The following is a 14,485-nucleotide window of genomic DNA, read 5'->3' as shown; positions in this document are numbered from 1 at the left end:
TTAGTTCCAGCAGGATCTGCAGTACAGTTTTCTTTGCTCTGTGCCTTTTTCCACATATGCCTTCCCTCTAGGGAAAGAATTAGAAAAAAAAGAATAGAAGTATAATTTCCAGTGTTGCTTTTCAAATTTTCTTTTAGTTTTTATTTGAGAGGCAGAAACAAAGAGATAGAGATGAGAGAGATAGAAATAGGTGAGACGGAGATCTTCTGTTTGCTGCCTCATTCCCCAAGTGCCCACAGCAGCCAGGACTGGGCAGGGTCCAAGGCAGGAGCTGGGAACTCAGTCTAGGTCTGTCATGTGGATGGCAGGTGCCCAACCATGTGAGCAGTCCTTGCTGCCTCATTAGCAAGAAGCTGGAGTCAGGAGCCAACGGCAGGTGCCGAACCCAGACACTCCAACATGGGATGCAGGTGTCTTTACAGCTATACCAAACGCCTGCCCCTCCAGTGTTGCTTTAAGCTTTGAAAACTAAAGTACCTGCATCTTACAGGTGTATAGTCCCAAACCACAAGAGTTACCCTTCCTAGGGGGACTCCCCGGCGGCTCCCTTGCCAACTGGGACTCTAGCGACATCTACTGGAGTCTGCGAGTGCCACATGTGCGTGTGCAGCCTGCTGGTCCCTTCATTCTAATGCAATTTAATGTGTGTAAAAGTTTTAAGTTCATGTAATTCTATTTGCCATTTATGAATATGTGCACATGGAGGAATAGTACCCAAATTCTTGCAAGTCATAAGCGCAGCTTCCAGTTAGTAATTACCTCTGGATTGGGTGAAGATGGGAACTTGATAAGGGCTGGAGTTGTGTTTGTAGTTATTTGTTTTTTCTTTAAAGAGATCTGAAGCCAATATGGCAGAGTAGTAACATCTATTAAAACTTACAAGTGGTTGGTCACATTAGAGTCTGTTTTTATGTACCTGTCTCTGTGTAAAATAGTTTGTAAGGATAACAAGAATTATTATATTTATTATTTAGTGTATACTATATAGATTTAAAGTATTTATTCATTGAAAGTCAGAGAGATACAGAAAGACAGGCAGAGACAGCAGAGGTCTTCTAGCTGCTGGTCTTCTAGCTCCCCAAATACTCACCAGCCAGGGCTGGGCTAGGACAAAGCCAGTAGCCAGGAATTCAAGCCAGGTCTCCCACCAGGTGGCAGGGACCCAGCTATTGAAGCTATCATTGCTGCCTCCCAGGGTGCATATTAGCAGAAGCTGGAATCAGAAGCAGAGCTGGAACTCCAACGGGCACACTGATACGGGATGCGAGGGTTCCAAATGCTGTCTTAACTGTGCCCAAACGCCAGCCCCACATCATGATTTTGTTACATATCCCATGCATGTTTTATACTATTTTTTTTTTTTTTGACAGGCAGAGTGGACAGTGAGAGAGAGAGACGGAGAGAAAGGTCTTCCTTTGCTGTTGGTTCACCCTCCAATGGCCACCGCGGCTGGTGCACCACGCTGATCCGATGACAGGAGCCAGGTACTTATCCTGGTCTCCCATGGGGTGCAGGGCCCAAGCACCTGGGCCATCCTCCACTGCACTCCTTGGCCACAGCAGAGAGCTGGCCTGGAAGAGGGGCAACCAGGACAGAATCCGGCGCCTCCACCGGGACTAGAACCCAGTGTGCCGGCGCCGCAAGGCGGAGGATTAGCCTAGTGAGCCGCAGCGCCAGCCTGTTTTATACTATTGTTTATGTATTAAGTATTTTTGAAAAATAAACTCAGTTTTTATACTGAGGTTTGAATGTAATTGATCTGTGCTTTGTGATTAAAGAAAGAAAAGTCCTCAGTTGATTCTGAGCCAAGATTGAAAACTCCTTCTTCAAAGCCTCCAAAGGGACTCCCATGGGGCCATGGTTCTGCCTGCATGAGGCACCCAGAGTAGTGAAATCATGGACAGAAAGTAGAATGTGGTTCCCAGGGAGTGGGGATGAGTGGAATGGGAGTTACTGTTTAATGGGTGGAGTTTCAGGGCGGATGATGGAAAAGTTACGGAAGCAGGAGGTGGTGATGGTGGTACAATGAGGCAATTATCCCTAAATACACCACAAATGGTCACCGGGGCTGTCACTTACAGATGTTGAAGGGGCTCAGTTTCATGCTATGTGGACTTCACCATAACAGAAAAGATTGTTCCCAAGTCTCTGGTGCTCTGGGGTTACACTTCCCGCAGCAGCCCTCAGCGAATGAGCCTGATAGATACACGGATCCTCGCCTCCCGTCCTTTGATGAGACAGAGGACATTCTCGCTTTTCTCATCCTAAGAGGATTCTCTGCAGTTTCGCCCTTTCTGCTGCCTTTATGGTATCTCCTGTATGTATCCTGTGGTTGTCCTTAACCTTACCTATTTGGAGGAATCTTTGCATTTTGGCCTGAAGTTTTCTTTTTTGTTTTGTTTTGGTTCATTCTAGTTAATAGATGATTTTCCAGAGTGTAGATAAGCCATTTTATAATGTATTTAACCACTGCCCGGTCTATTGATATTTTGCTACTACAAATAATTCTGCAGTGAACATCCTTGACCTGCCTCTGTGTCTGGGTGCGGGATTCCTCTTGGCTAGATACAGAGAGTGGACTTATCAGTGAGGAGAAGACACAGTAAACATTTCAACATCAATGTTTGGAGGTTGCTCTCCCAACACACCCTCTCATGATCAACGTGTGAAGTGGCCCCCTCCCCTCTTCTTCTGTTCCTCAGAACTGGTGGTTTTCCATTTGTAAAGGTTTTTTTCCCCTGTAAGACCCTCACCCACCGTCGCCCTGCGTGCTGCCTGCTTCCCTGACAACCCGTCACACACACGTACGTCGCAGACTGCTGCGTCCGATCCAGGACCTGCACTGACACAAACGTAAGTCCACACGGTCAGAAGTCACGCGATGAAAAACACCCAGGGAGACACACAGAGGAGTTGGTGAAATCACACACACACGTCTTTACATGCAAGCCCGGCCTGTTTCCCAGTCAAGATAAGAGTATTAGTGGGAAAAGTGCCGCCAGGCTATCTCACTTCCCTGTGTGGGCGTCCTAGATAAGTGGTCTCTGCCGCCTGGACAATACCACCCAGCCCGACAGGCTCCCTCCAGCCCCCGTCTCCCCCACCCTCTGGAGAAGCCCGGCCCAGCCCCAGAGGGGGTGCATGGCTCTGAGTGGGCCAGATGTGTGGACAGTGACAGCCTACGGGGTGGGGGGTGAGCCTTGACTCCAGCATGGTTGGTCTCAGGCTGCACCTGGCCCCTGGTGGCCGGCATCACAGAGGGGAGGGTGTGGGGGCTTGAATTTGGACAACCACAGGCGCCTCGAGGCCTTGTGCCAGGAAGGGAGGGTGGCAAAGCTGCTGTTGGCAGTGGATGGACCGTGGGGCTGCACGCCTCTTTCCTCTCTTTCTCCCATTAACGGAGACAGAATGGCGCCTGGAACAGGTCCCCCTCTCCCTGCTCTGCTCCCTCCACCCCCTGTCCCCCCACTGCATCCAACCCTGCTAGTCCCTGAGAATACAAAGAACAGTAAGTCTCATTCCTGCCCTCTAAGGCTCCCTGGGCTGCTGGAGCTTCCAGACCCCTTCCAGCATTGTAATTGCAGGCCACGCCCCCCCGTGGGGGCCCCACTGCCATGTGTGACATTTAAGGTCTTGGTCCTGTGGATCTAGTTGCTGTTGAAATCCACGTGAAGTCCCTTCTTCCGGGGACGGCACACAGGGGACCAGCCGTGGAGGGAGGGGCCCTTGCTCCCTCTGAGAGGCGGGCAGTTCTGCCCTGACCCAAGGCCAGGAGCAGGCTGCTCCTTGTTCCTGTATCTGGCACTGGGGAGACTCTGCTTGTAGGGCTGGGACTGCCCAGAGTGTGGGGGTCGCCCACTCAGACGAGCTCATTCCATCCTCACCACTGGAAGGCTGCGGGACAGAGCTCCTCGCGTCTGTCCCCAAGGAGGAAGGGGAAGCGCAGCGTGGGTTAAATGACTCGCCCGAGGCTGCAGGGCCAGGAAGTGCAGGATCTGGTCTCAGGAGCAGAGATCTAGCATCCTGACCACAGGCCGTGTCCATGGGAACCAGGCCAGGCTGCTCGCCACCGCAGCGGCGAGAGGGTGAGACACCGATGCATCCTACCAGAGACTGCCTGCCCTGGGGAAGAGTCAGAGAGGTGGGTCCCAGCCAAAATTCCACAATGAATTTAGGGTTCAACGTCCAACACAAAGAGCAGAGGCAGAGGCAGGAGTGAGGCCGAGGTGCGGAGCCAGGGACTGGAGTTGGGTTGAGAAGTCTGAGCGAGATGTGAGGCTGGGAATGAGTGGGAAGGGTCGAGGAGGATGGCTGGGAGCACTTTTGGTGGCCAAGGTTTTCAAGGGCTTTGAACGGTGGAGTCCATTTGCCTTCTAAAAAGGCTGCTTCAGCTTTCACTATTCCCAGCAAGTCACGGCAGTCCCTGCTGACCGACACTCGCGCCAGTACCCATTCTTAGCATTTAACGTGGTCTCCAACGAAGACGGCCTGGAGGGTCTTGGTGTCTGGGACATAAGTGGCAGGTCCTCAGCAGGCACGGCAGGCGGCGCTGCAGTGTCCTCAGCCCATCTGCGGCTCTCAGGCCTCACTGCCTGCGCCCTGCCCAGCATCTCCTGCAGAGAGAGGGCGAACCTCCTGCCTTGGAGCAGCCCGGCCTGATGGACACGGGGCTGCTGTCCAGGGTGCAGCCTGCAGGTCTGGCTCCAACTCCGGAACAAGCCGTGTGGCCTGGAGCAGGCTGCGGGCTCTCCTTGTTCTTAGTGCTCTGAAGCAGGAGATGGAGAGGAGAACGCACTCTCGGAGCACAGGGAGGTGTTGTAGGGCGGCACCATGTGTGAAAGGCAAGGAATGGGGTGAGGAAGCCTCAGGAAGGCACAGGAAGCCAGGCCGGTGTGGTGCCGGGGGTTAAGCTGCTGCCTGAGATACTGCGTCCCTTACGGGCACCAGTTCAAGTCCTGCCCGCTCTTCTTCTGATCCAGCTCCCTGCTAAAACACCTGGGGAAACTGGGAAGATGGCCCAAGTGCTTGGGCCCCTGCCATCCACATGGGAGACCCAGATGGAGTTCCAGGCTCCTGGCTTTGGCTTGGTCCAGCCCTGGCTTTTGGGGCCATTTGGGGAATACATGGACAGGTGGAAGATTCTTATTCATTTTTTCTCTCTCTCTTTCTGCCTTTCAAATAAATAAAATAGATCTTTTAAAAAAAAATGGCAAATGGTATTTTTTTAAGAGAAGCAGTTAAGGCCTCAGAAGTCTGTATTTGGTGATGGGTGTCAACGTGAGTGTTGAATCTGTGAGTGTGAAATGTAACAAGAAGCCATGTCCAAGCTCTTCCAGCTCCTGGCTTCTCCCTGGCCACTGGGGCCACATCATGAGAGGACATAAACAGAGGCCCTGCCCATCCTGGGGGCAACTGTGGGCAGAGAGGCGCTGAGTCCAGGGCTCCATGGAGGGCGCTGGCTGGCACCGCGGAGATGTGCAGGAAGTGGCTGTCGGGCGGTGCAGGCAAGGCACTTAACGTTGGGGGTGCGCACTCCCCGTCATTGGCACCCCCCTGCTCCGGGGTGCGGGACAGGCACTCCAGGGCTCTCTGCTGACACTGGACAAAGCCCGCTCCTTCATCGCAAGGTTCCTGAAGCCAGTGGTAGTGAAGTGCTGGAGGCTGGCGGGTCCAGTGAGTCCTGTTCTGGTTCAGGACACACTATGGCCCCTTGGGTGGAAGCCCAGGGCTGCCTTGAAGGTCCCAGGGTCCTCATTTTAGCACCAAAAGGGCAAGGCGGTCAAACAGGTGCAGGCTGAGGAAGCCCGGCAGAGGCCGAGCCCCTGACCTCGACCTCCATGTCAGAGAGACCCCCGCCGCCAGACAGACTCGATGGGCAAAAAGAGCTCATGGTGTGTTCAGTGCCAACACAGGCTGGGCATGGTAGGCATTTGTTAATCCACTTGCACCCTGCAACAGCGCTCTGAGATAGAAACAGTTATACCCCTCCCCCCAATTTACAGACGAAACAACTGAAGTCTAGAGAGGCCGGGTCACTCACTCCAGCATCTGTCCTGTTGGAGGTGACAACACGAACCCATTCTGCACTGGACCTGACGGACAAAAAGACCAGCAGCAGACCACCAGAGCAGTGAGGGGAGCCGGCAGGCCCAGCTCTCTCCCTGGGCCGGTGCCCACGTGAGCAGGTCTCCCCGTGCTCCCGAGGGCTCCCGTAGTCACACGCCAGCCTGCAGGAAGTGAGCCGAGGACCCACACGCTGGGCCCCCGAGGGGACACGGTGCTGCCAGTCCCGTGTGCGGTAGGAAGCAACCTGGCGGGGACAGAGAGCTTTCACGAGGACAGAAGGAAGGAAGGAAGGAAGGAAGGAAGGAAGGAAGGAAGGAAGGAAGGAAGGAAGGAGTGGACTGTGGGGGAGACGTCTGCTGTCCTCCGTTGGCAGCTGCTGTGTGCCCCAGGGCAGTGCAGAGGAGGATGGCAGTCAGCCTGGGGGAGTGGCCACGTGCAGGGGCAGTGCTGGCCGGGGCAGAGGGGGCTCTGGGAAAAGGCTTGAAGGCTGCGGCTGACACTTTGCAGAGCCCCGGCTGGCCCCCGCCTCGGGGCTCCCACTCGCTCCTGGCCCCGGAGGCCGGGCCAGCTGATAGCAGCTGGTCCCGCGGATGAAGTCATCTGTTTTGGTGCCAGGCAAGTGCCGGGCTGGTGGGAGGAGGCGGAGGGGTGGCCAGGGCCTGCGCTCTGTCTGCTCTCCCCAGGCTGGCGCCACAGGGTCTTGTTGGGGGAGTGCCCACCACTGGGTGGATGGTGGGGTGGGCAGGGGGTGGGACCGGGGACCCTCCAGGGCAGAGGCTGGTGAGCAGGAAGTCAGGAGGAACAAATGAGAGCTTTGTTGAACATCAGGGCCTGGGAATTTGTAGGTCTCCAGCTGACACTTCGGCTGACTGAAGCCGCGACCCGCTGCCAGCACTTAACCCAGGACGGTGTGCGGTTCTAGGAAGACAGAAATACCCCCTTGCTCGCAGGCCCCGCGGTTCCTTGTCTCCAGCTTTGAGACGCTCCTATCTGGACCTCGGCAGAGCTTGGGCTGCAGATTCATTTTTATCAAGATGGAAGGAGCACACGTTTCCCAATGCCATTTAATTCCGCTTCTTTTTTTTTTTTTTTTTTTTGAGGTTTATTTGTTTGAAAGTCACAGTTACAGAGAGGGAGAGAAAGGGAGAGAGAGAGAGAGAGAGAGAGAGAGATCTTCCATCTGCTGGTTCACTCTCCAAATGGCCACCAGGTTGAAGTCAGGAGCCAGGATCTTCTTCTGGGTCTCCCACATGGGTGCAGGGGCCCAACGACTTGGGCCATCTTCTACTGCTATCCCAGGCCATAGCAGAGAGCTGTATCAGAAGTGGAGCAGCCAGGACTCGAACTGGTGCCCACATGGGATTCTGGTGCCACAGGTTTTACCCGCTATGCCACAGCACTGGCCCTGCCATTTATTCTCTTCTTTTGAAGTTTAGTGCAGAGTCCCCAAAAGTAACGTGCAAGGCTTGAGGGGATTTTACAAATGCATTTGCTAGGGGCACCTCAGTAATACTTTTAAAATTCAGGTGCTGGAGGCCACCACTTAAGACACTGGCGTTGCACATGGGGGCCAGTTCATGTCCCCACAGCTCCACTTCTGGTCCAGCTCTCTGCTATGGCCTGGGAGAGCAGTGGGCTTGGGCCCCGGCACCCATGTGGGAGACCTGGAAGAAGCTTCTGGCTCTTAACTTCGGCCTGGCCCAGCCCTGGCTGTTGCAACCATCTGGGAAGTGAACCAATAGATGGAAGATCTCTCTCTCTCTCTCTTTTGTAACTCTGACTTTCAAATAAATCAATAAATCTTTAAATAAAAAAGCCCACACAATTTAGGTAGTAATTTAAATCTTAGATATCAGACTTTATAAAAACATTTATTATAGCAGATATAGTTGTGAAAATATTTTTAAAGATTTATTTATTTATTTTTAAAGATTTATTTTATTATTTACTTGAAAGTCAGAGTTACAGAGAGAAGTCTTCCATCTGATGGTTCACTCCAAAACTGGCCACAACAGCTGGAGCTGCGCCGATCTGAAGCCCGGAGCCAGGAGCTTCTTCCAGGTCTCCTGTCTGGTTGCAGGGGCCCAAGGACTTGGGCCATCTTCTACTGCTTTCCCAGGCCGTAGCAGAGAGCTGGATCGGAAGTGGAGCAGCCGGGACTCAAACCAATGACCATATGGGTCGCCTGCACTTCAGGCCAGGGAGTTAACCAGCTGAGCCACAGCCCCGGCTCCTAAAGATTTATTTTAATTTGAAAGGCAGAATGACATAGAGAGAGGGAAGGAGAGAGAGAGAGAGAGGGATCTTCCATCTGCTGGTTCCCTCACCAAAGGCTACAGTGGCTGGGCCTGGGCCAGGCTAAAGCCAGTAACCAGGAACTCCATCTGGGTCTCCTATGTCGGTGGCAGGGGCCCAAACCCTTGAGCCATCTTCCTCCACCTTCCCAGGTGCATTAGTAGGGAGCTGGATTGAAAGTAGAGTAGCTCACTAGGCTAATCCTCCGCCCCAGGTTCTAGTCCCAGTTGGGGTGGCGGATTCTGTCCCAGTCGCTCCTCTTCCTGTCCAGCTCTCTACTGTGGCCTGGGAGTGCTGTGGAGGATGGCCCAAGTGCTTGGGCCCTGCACCCGCATGGGAGACCATGCACCTGGCTCCTGGCTTCAGATCAGGGCAGCGCGCTGGCTGTAGCGGCCATTTGGGGGGGTGAACCAACGGAAGGAAGACCTTTCTCTCTGTCTCTCTCTCTCTCACTGTCTAACTCTGCCTGTCAAAAAAAAAAAAAAAAAAAAAATAGAGCAGCTGGGACCATGTCACCAGCAGTGGCTTAACCTGCAACACCACAACATCGGCCCTGAAAGTAGTTATTACTGAATCCTAACAGTCTACTGTCTGCATAGCGCCACTTTTATAAGGCACTCAGAAGTTTAAAGGCAGAAGGGGTAAAGAGGCTCCTATCACAGGTAGCCCCCTGCCCGGCACCGGGACTTCCAGCGTGGAGCTGGGCGGGGGGCAGCTGGCTGGAGGGGAGCACTGGGTGGGGGAAGAGAGTTCTTGAGGTCTGGCTGGGTGTCAGTGTGCAGGCAGTGCAGCGCTGGCCAGTGAGGATCGTCTCCGAGGCACTTAGAGCCACACCGCCAAGGCACCGAGGCGGCTCGTCTCCACAAGGCCCGGCGGAGCTGGCACCTGGGAGAGTCTGTTTGCTCATTTGTTTCTTTTCTTTCTGTTCTCTCCCTCCCTCTGTCACTGTCCCATTTAAATAAATAAAACTTTGTATTTTTTACTCAATCCTGGGATTTTTGATCAAGCAGGCAGAGAAGAATGCCATGTTCCTCTTCTGTGACTGTGCAGGGAGAGAGAAACAGCAGCAACCGGGCCTGGAACCCGAGCAGCTTCCAAGAGGGGCCACGGCGTTCAGAGGCCCTTGGTCCTGGGCCAGGCCTGGGCCGGCTGTGGGCCCAGCCAACAGCCTGCTGCTGCTGGCAGACTCCTGTGGGCACCGGGGCAGGCAGGGGTGGAGTGCACGGGCCCGGGGCCAGGGCTCCTGCTCTGTGTTAGGGTGTAGATCCCAGCAAGAGAGGGTCTGGCTCTCCGTGTTTCTCCCTGGGTGCTGTGCATCAGAGACAATGGCTGTGGAGCTGCTGGAGCAGGTGGAGCGCCTGGTACCTGGGGACAGGTGCCCTGCCCAGGGGCCGGCTCCCAAGGGGGAGGAGGGCGCGGCCTTCTGCAGTCCAGCTGCTGGGTTCTTTCAGTGGCATCCCAGCTGGCTGCGGGTGACTATTCTGTCTCATTCTTTTTTAAAAGATTTATTTTATTTTATTTAAAATGCAGAGTCAGAGAGAGAGAGAGAGGGGAGAGAATGAGAAAGGGAGAGACAGAGATCTTCCATTCGCTGGTTCACTCCCCAAATGGCCACCTCCACTTGAGCTGAGCAGATCCGAAGCCCGGATCCAGGAGCCTCTTTGGCGGAGGGCCCAGGCACTCGGGCCATCTCCCTCTGTTTTCCGAGGAGCTTTAGCAGGGAGCTGGATCGGAAGCAGAGCAGCCGGGGCTGGAACCGACGCTCCGATACGGGATGCCGGCATCACCACGGTGGCTTGGCCCAAGGAGCCAGTTCCTCCACACAGTTTTAAAGCCACCTTCACATAGCGGTTTGTGCATTCCTTCGTATGCCTATGCCACGTGTATTTTTGTTGGCTAATTCAAGCAGGCTGTTTTCTTTCATTCTGTCTGCTAGCTGACTGTGGTTTGTCTTGGCTTGTGCTGAGAAACGGTCGGTTTGCGGACCGTAAGTACTGGATAAGAAAGTAGAACCTCGTGTCCCGGATCGGCCTCCTGGGACTCGTGTACCCCAGACCCCGAGCAGAGGCTGGCTGCCGTCCGTCTCGTGCTCTCGCCATCTGCTGCGTTCCTACGGGGTCGCAGGCCTTGCCCAGACCACGTCCACTTACCCGCTGGCCTCCCCCTCTCCGGACGAGTCACTGAAGTCAGGGCAGGGCAGCACCCTTGCTGACGTCACCGCTACTGACAGCAGGGGCGGGGCCCCGGTGGACCCACTCCTTGCCATCTTTCAGTGTTGTCCTCTACATTTGTTTCCCAAATTCGATCCTTTCCTTGTATATAGATTTTAAAATGCCCACAAAAAGAAAACCACCCCTAAATGCCAGTCGTTACATTCGCGCCAATTCTTTTCGCTAAGGATTTCCAGTCAGGAGTCGACTTCCTTTACAAAGCTGGGATAAACATTACCTTCCTTTACAAAGCTGGGATAAATGACCCCCTCCCCAAAATAGTTCCCTGAACCCACACCCTAACATCTCCCCCCTGCAGCTCCCACTGTCCGAGGCGAGGTTTCCATTCAAGCTCTCGCTGCTCCTGTTTCTTCCAAAGCTTGATAGATTTGCTCCTGATAGCGGCGAAGCTGTGAGGGGTCCCCTTAGCCCTGGGAAAACCCCCAGGGTGGGGACAGAGCCTGCGCAAGCCAGGAAAAGAAGCAGGCTGCGCCCCCTGCTGGTGGAAGTAGGAACTGCGGGCTTGCGTTTCTGCGCGGGTGCGGAGGAAGGCTCGGTCAGGGGAGCGAGACTCCGGCCCTCGCGCCGCCAGAGACCTGGCCACCTGCAGCTGCGTTTAAGCCAGTCGTTTTCTTGCTGGTCCCACAGGAGGTGGCGTGTGTCCATTTTCCAGAACAGGCACCTTGAAAGATTTGAAAAGTCTTAAGACTTCCTTCCCTAAGTAGAAGTGCTGCTCGGGGGGCCTCTCACAGGTGCCCAGAACTGGTCTGAGATCCTGGCCTCCCGGCTGCCTGACTGCCAAGGGTCTCCCAGGCTGTATCCCGGCACCTGCGGGTGTGATTTCAGGTGGGGCTCTGCCTTGGGCGGCAGGACTCTCGCCTGTCGCTGCCTCTCTGGGTCAGACCCGGCGCGGGCGGCAGTGTGCCCTTGGTCCAGCCTCACCCACCGGGACTGGGCACTGATTGCGGTGTCCCTTGGTTTCAGCTCTATGCGTGCCCTGGCTCCCACTTGCTGTGTGGTGCAGACCGCAGTGTATACCTCTCTGTGCTTCTGTAAACTGTCCTGTGCGGGGTCTGCTTTTTAAATTTTGTATTATTATTTTAAACACTAATTTTTATTTATTTGAAAGAGAGAGGGAGGGAAAGACAGACAGACAGACATCTTCCGAAGCCAGAAGCCAGGTTTCCTATGTGGGTTTCAGGGATGTACGTTTTCCACTACTTTCCCAGGCACATTAGCAGGGAGCAGGATTGGAAGTGGAGCAGCCACTTGAACCAGCGCTTATATGGGGTGCTTGCGGAGGCTTAACCTTAACCTGCTTAACGCCTGTTATTACTTTTGATAGAAATGATGACTGCTCCCCTTCAAGACCCGGCTGCTCCACTTCCGATCCAGCTCTCTGCTATGGCCTGGGAAAGCAGCAGAAGATGGCCCAAGTCCTTGGGCTCCTGAAGAAGCTCTTGGCTCCTGGCTCCTGGCATTGTATCGACCCAGCTCTGGCCGTTGTGACCATTTGGGGAGTGAACCAGAGGACCTTCTCTCTGTCTTTCCCTCTGTCTGTCTGTAACTCTGCCTCTCAAATAAATAAATAAAAATTAAAAAAAAAATTACAGAAGCATAACGCCTTGGTGGTGAGTGCTGTGTTGGAGTGCAGTTTGGGTGAAGAAAGGCTTAACTTACTATTTTTAAAAATTGTGGTATGAGACAACGTAAAACTTACTATCATAGCCACTTTCAGGTATGCAGATCAGAAGTGTTAAGTATGTGCACACTGTTATGCAACAGGTGGACTTTATCCTAGAAAACCAAAACTCTATGTCCACACCTTGCTGGGTGCTGGATTTTCACTCTGTGCCAGCATGGTGCTGACCGTGAGGGCTTCAAAGGAGAGGAAGTATCTGTCAGGGACATTAAAAGGATGTTTGGTCTGGTGGTTAGGACGCTGCTCGGGATGCCCGTGTCCCACATTGGGATATCTGGGTTCAACTCCTAGCTCTGGCTCTTGACTCCAGCCAGACCTGGGGAGGCAGCAGTGATGGCTCAAGTAACTGGGTTCCTGCCACCCACATCGGAGACGTGGATTTTGCTTCTGGTTCCCAGCTTTGGCCTGGCCTTTGTGGCTATTTGGAGAGTGAGCTGGCTGATGGGATCTCTTGTCTCTCTGCAGTTGCACTGGTGTGGAAAAAAAAAGGCAAAAATGGTCAACATCTGCCACCTGGTGGCAGGAAAACGCCATAACGCATAAGGGTTGCTTCAGGCAGTAGGCACAAAAGAAGCAGCGAACAGCAAAAGGGACTTAACGCTTCAGTACCAGGCCCGCAGAGCAGCAGGAATTCTTGGGTAAGCAAGTGACCTGTGCCTCCATTCGGACTGTCTTCCTTCAGCCCGTAATCTGCTTGGAGTCTGTTTATATGACCGGTCACGGTTATTTATTTATATGATAAGAGATGATAGGGATGTGAAGTGCTTCCTTCACAACTTGGTGCGTGGTAATGACTCAGCTGTTTATGGTTTTAAAAGAAAACATGTGCAACTACTTTTTTTTAATTTAAATAGGATTTGTTTATTTATTTATTTTAAAGGGGGGAGAGAGAGAGAGAGAGAGAGAGAGAGAGAGAGAGAGAGAGGATCTTCCATCTGTTGGTTCACTCCCCAAATGGCTGCAATGGCCACAGCTGGGACAATCTGAAGCCAGGAGCTTCTTCCAGGTCCCCTACAGGGAGCAGGGGCCCAGGGATTTGAGTCATTTTCCACTGCTTTTCCAGGTGGAAGTGGAGCAGCTGGGACTTGAACTGGCGCCCATGTGGGATGCTGGTGCCACAGGTAGCAGTTTTCCCACTATGCCACAGCTCCAGTTCTGGCCAATTTATTTTAAGTGTTTATTTCTTTTATTTTCACCTGCTTATTCATTCCCCAAGTACCTGCAACAGCTAGGGCTAGACTGGGCTGAACCAGAAGGCAGGAGCTCCTTCTAGGTCTCCCATGTCAATGGCAGGGGCCCAAGTACTTGAGCCGTCACCTGCTGGACTGGAAGCAGAGGAGCTGAGACTTGAACCAGCTTGCAGACATCCCAAACAGCATCTTCTCTCCTGACAAAATGCCATCCAGAACTTGAACATTTAACAGCGTTCTGTAGTGCTTACTTTCCCTCCACTCCTCCCGTCTCCCCCACGTCAAGTTTGAATGGTTAGATGCAGTGGTAAAGGCTTTGGAAGGCAGCAGACTAAGTTCCCATCTGGACTCCGTCATTAACCGAGTTACAGGCTGATGGCTTAGCTATGCCACAGGGGCTGTGAGAGTTTGATGCCAGTGAAACAGATAAACTCACTTCATTGCCGTAAATGTATTTGCAGAATGAAACATAGAACCTCTGAAGCCAACAATAAAAAAAATAGCCCTGAAAAATACAAGAAAACCTGAGTAGGCACTTTCCAACATAGGCTACCTAGGTGGCCAGCAACATATGGCAAGGTGTTCTATAGGGAAATGTTATCTAAAATACCAGCGGATACCACTACCCAACCGCCATGATGGGGAAAATCTAAGAGACTGGCAGTGCTAAGTGTTTGTGGAGATGGGTGGCCACTGTAAGGCCGTGCTCCCAATGGCATCCCCAATGGAAAATTATTAAGGAAATACATGACCCTACCCATCTGGGAAGAGGAGAATTAATACAAATAGTTTCTTGGATATTTGGGGAAGAGAAGGACTGCATACTGTCATTGGGAAGTCACCTGGTCCCATCCCTCTCTTTACAAAATAACTCCTGTGTCACATCAGGCCACCCCTTTCACCCGCTCCTGTATGAAGGAGAGGTACATACCTAGGTGAGAACGGGCAAATAACATTCACTCACGTGCTCTCAGCAGATAATTACAAATACCTACTTGTCTTTACTGATGCTGGCACAGGAT

At 53.1% G+C, this 14,485-nt stretch overlaps 1 long non-coding RNA gene across 1 annotated transcript; it reads left to right on the top strand.

Moving 5' to 3' along the window:
• Positions 1–6,460: 6,460 nt before the first annotated feature.
• Positions 6,461–12,190, top strand: LOC138848447 (uncharacterized). Its single transcript, XR_011386235.2, has 2 exons — positions 6,461–6,681; positions 11,917–12,190. It is a non-coding gene; the product is annotated as an uncharacterized LOC138848447 (long non-coding RNA).
• Positions 12,191–14,485: the final 2,295 nt, after the last annotated feature.

This window comes from Oryctolagus cuniculus, chromosome 2 (genome assembly GCF_051225735.1).
Source record: "Oryctolagus cuniculus isolate XC-2025 breed Fujian yellow rabbit chromosome 2, ASM5122573v1, whole genome shotgun sequence".
NCBI lineage: Eukaryota > Metazoa > Chordata > Mammalia > Lagomorpha > Leporidae > Oryctolagus > Oryctolagus cuniculus.
Note: the sequence above shows the minus strand (reverse complement) of the source record. Positions and strands in the feature narration are given on the sequence as shown.